The sequence below is a fragment of the Crocuta crocuta genome, unplaced genomic scaffold (genome assembly GCF_008692635.1).
Source record: "Crocuta crocuta isolate KB4526 unplaced genomic scaffold, BGI_CrCroc_1.0 scaffold273, whole genome shotgun sequence".
Lineage (NCBI taxonomy): Eukaryota > Metazoa > Chordata > Mammalia > Carnivora > Hyaenidae > Crocuta > Crocuta crocuta.
The window spans coordinates 4,256,131-4,259,662 of NW_027529425.1; the positions used below are offsets into that span (position 1 = coordinate 4,256,131).

The 3,532-nt window shown below is 49.4% G+C and overlaps 1 long non-coding RNA gene across 2 annotated transcripts; it reads right to left on the bottom strand.

Moving 5' to 3' along the window:
* Positions 1-574: 574 nt before the first annotated feature.
* LOC144227075 (uncharacterized) lies at positions 575-3,082 on the bottom strand. Of its 2 annotated transcripts, none has more exons than XR_013333848.1 (4): positions 2,974-3,082; positions 1,776-1,874; positions 1,427-1,544; positions 575-873 (listed from the first exon to the last, which is right to left on the bottom strand). It is a non-coding gene; the product is annotated as an uncharacterized LOC144227075 (long non-coding RNA). The 2 variants fall into 2 exon arrangements; XR_013333847.1 differs by having other exon boundaries at positions 1,355-1,544.
* Between the last annotated feature and the right edge of the window lie 450 nt (positions 3,083-3,532).

The following is a 3,532-nucleotide window of genomic DNA, read 5'->3' on the forward strand; positions in this document are numbered from 1 at the left end:
CCCCCAAACACCTGGGCTTGGCTAAGCCGATGCCTGCCAGTGTCTCGTAAGGGAGCGCAGCTCCTAGTGTGGGCTGTGCAAGCTGAGCACAGACAGGTCTGTCCTACCAGCGAGGCCGGCTCACACTCTCAGACTGGGGCAGATCCAGGACACTCCGATGTGAGGTCATGAACTATGGAAACAGATCACGACTGCAGACTGAACTGGCTGGGTCCCTGCTGGATGCGGGACAGGGAGGGCCAGGATTCCTGTTGTGGATGGTAAGGTCTGCATTCACCGGGCACTTGCTGTGTTCTCCGTCAGGACCCACTGGAAGCACGTGGTGGACAGGACTTGAGACTTGTCTTCAGGTTTTCACAAAGCCATGTGAACATCCAAGGGCGTGGCTTCTGCGCATGGGGCAAGTGTAGATGCAAAGGCACAGAGGTCTGGGGTTGGCGGTGGTTAGGAGAATTGAAAACCTTTAGAGATGCTAAATTGCCTTCCAAAGCAGGATAAAACGTGCTGTCTTCTTCCTTGTGCTTTTTAGGTCTAGGGTTTAAAATATATTTTACTGAAATATAGAGCGTCTGGCTTATGTCTCATAACACTGTTTTTATTTGAAAAGCTCTAGTCTTGTCTAGCACCTGATGCGCTGTTTTTGCTCAGAAACATTTCCGGAGCACCTACTCTCCGCCGGGCGCTGCCCTAGATGTGAAAACACAGGCAGAAGCACAACTAAGCCCCTTTCCCTTCAGAGCTCCAGCCAGGAGCCGGCCGGTCAGCAGCTCACAGCTCGCTAGTGGAACCGAGGTCAGGCAGCGCAGGCGCTGGGAGGAGAAGTCGAAGAGATGGAGGGGGTCGGGGACGCAGTCTTCTCTGTTGTGGTGCCATCTGAGGAACGATCAAAAAGAAGTCATCAATATCAGAGGATCAATAAATGTTGACTAAGTGAATGTACCTTGTAGATAAAGAATCCCCACTTAGGACAGGCATGACCAGGAGATTCCACACCCCTGGCCCCAGCCCGCAGCCGTGGATGGAGGGCCATGGATTTGGATGGAACCCAGACCCCTCCTGGACCAAACTGATGACATTTTCCAGATGGGGAGCAATCGGGCTTTTTTTTTAAATGTTTTATTTTTTTTGAGAGAGAGAGAGAGAGAGACAGAGAGCAAGCGAGCATATGTGCAGGAGAGGGGCAGAGAAAGAGGGAGAAAGAGAATCTCCAGCAGGCTCCACTCTGTCAGCACAGAGTAGGGCTCGATCTCATGAACCTTAGATCGTGACCTGAGCTGAAATCAAGATTTGACACTTAACCAACTGAGCCCCCCGGGCGCCCCACATCAGGGCAGTGTGAACCATGGGCACACACCCCTAGGGCTCTGTTCTGTCCACAGCGGGAGTTGTCATTTGTTAATCAACACTCCCCTTCCGGAATTTAAACCTTGCATTTCTGCTCAGTGCTTTTCCGTGTGGGCATGTGCTCCTCTGCCTCGATTTTGTGCATTTTGTTTCAGCGCTGATTAGTCTTTGTTCTCATTTTTGATGCTATCCGTGCTGATCTAAATAAAATAAAGACACACAGAGTCAAAGACGCAGAAAGTTCAGAAGTAATTTTTATTTATCTGCAGAGCCTTGCCTGTGTGAGGATTAGTTTAATTTTGGTTTCTGTGTTGTATGTGGCCTCTAAGTACTCTGCTGCTGATCCCTCTGCAATGTGGGGCCCCGGCGAGCCTCACACCCTGGCCGCCTCACACCCTGGGGGGAGGGGCCTCACACCCCGGGGGCCTCACCCGGCGATTTCACCATCAAAGACGACCACTGGCGGAAAATGATTCCCCAAAGGGTTTCTGAGCAGGTCTTTCACGCAGTGCAAGGCCAGAAGAATGTCTCTGTGAAAGCCAGGAAACCAGAGTGAGGTTGACTGTCTACAGCAGGTGAACTGCTCTGGGTCTGCCATGGGCTTCCAGCGGTCCGGGTTTCTGAGGCATGTTCTTTCGGTGCTGATCTGGCCTCCGCTTGGCTACTCTGGATGCCCAGTGAGTGGAGACATACAGAGCCAAGAGTTGAGCCATGATTCAGCAAATTTTGCTCATGGTGCTGAAGGTGACAGTTAACATGGGGCACAGACAGCGTCTTCATTAGTCTGTAGTATTATACTGTGCCATTCAATAAAGATATGACATGAAAAACACTGTCCGATGCCTCGTACTTCAAAGTGGAATGTATATGCTATACGGCACCCTAATGTTAAGTAATTTTGATGTGTTATAGTATGTTTATAACTTAATGATGTAATATAATGGACACAATATGAAATAATATGACATAATATAATATAATATAATATAATATAATATAAATATAATATTCATAGGATGACTTGGTCTCAATCCTTGGAGGAATAGCTTTAAATCAGACAGAAAGAGCAGAAATCCAATTTGATTGTTAAATAGCTGGGATTTAATCCACCCAAACTTTGCTCACTAATTAGGCTGGAAGCGTGCTCCTTGAGCTCTAATGAGCACATAAATCGATGGTGATCCTGTTTAAGATGCGGAGTCTGGTTCAGAGTGTCTGGGACGGGCCCTGAGAACCCGTGTTTCTGACCAGCTCCCGGGGTGCCAGAGGCCGCTAGCCCACGGACCGCATTCTGAGCAGCAGGGGCCTGGGGCCGCTGTGTGCTGGGCGTGGGCCCTTGGGGCTGAGATCTCCCTCTGCCATCGGCAGGTCCTCTTGAGCGGAGAGTCGCCCCCTTCTCTCCAGCTGCTCTTTTTCCTACGTGTCCCACCAGGCCAAGAATCAATGGGACCACCTGTGCCATCAAAGTCTTCGGATTTCAAGGGACAGAAAACCACATTCCAAAATGACTTTGATGAAAAGGAGACATGGGTTCCGGTATTTGGAACATCTGGGAACAGGTTGGCTTGAAGCATTTAAGTGGTGTCACCTGGACCCAGGGTTTCCCCACTTTCTTCTGGGTCCACTTACCAGCAGGAAGCGCTTGGCTCCCTTGTGACCACATGTGCACGGGCTCCTATCCTTCCCTGATGGGCCCCAGATGGCTGGCCACGTTGGACCTGACGTCCTCCAAGCTCCAAGCTCCAAGCTCTGCCCCGGAATCTTAGCAGCATCCTGTTGCATCTGATTGGCTCCTGTTGGGTCACAATGTCAGTATGAATCACAACTGTTAGTGGGGCAGAGGATCTGAAGCAGACTCTGAGCTGACAGCACAGAGCCTGATGCAGGGATTGAACTCATGAACCTTGAGATCATGCCCTCAGCCAAAGTCAGACGCTTAACCGACTGAGCCACCCAGGCGTCGCAAAACATGTGACTCTTGATCTCAGGGTTTATGAGTTTGAGCCCCACGTTGGATGTAGGGATCACTTAAAATCTTTAAAAAAAAAAAAAGAAATCTCAACTGTCAGTGATTAAATTGTAATTGAATTGTGTCCCCAAAGAGATGTTGAAGCCCTAACCCTCAGTAACTATGAACGTGACCTTATTTGGAAATAGGGTCTTTCCAAATGTAGATGTAATTAGTCAA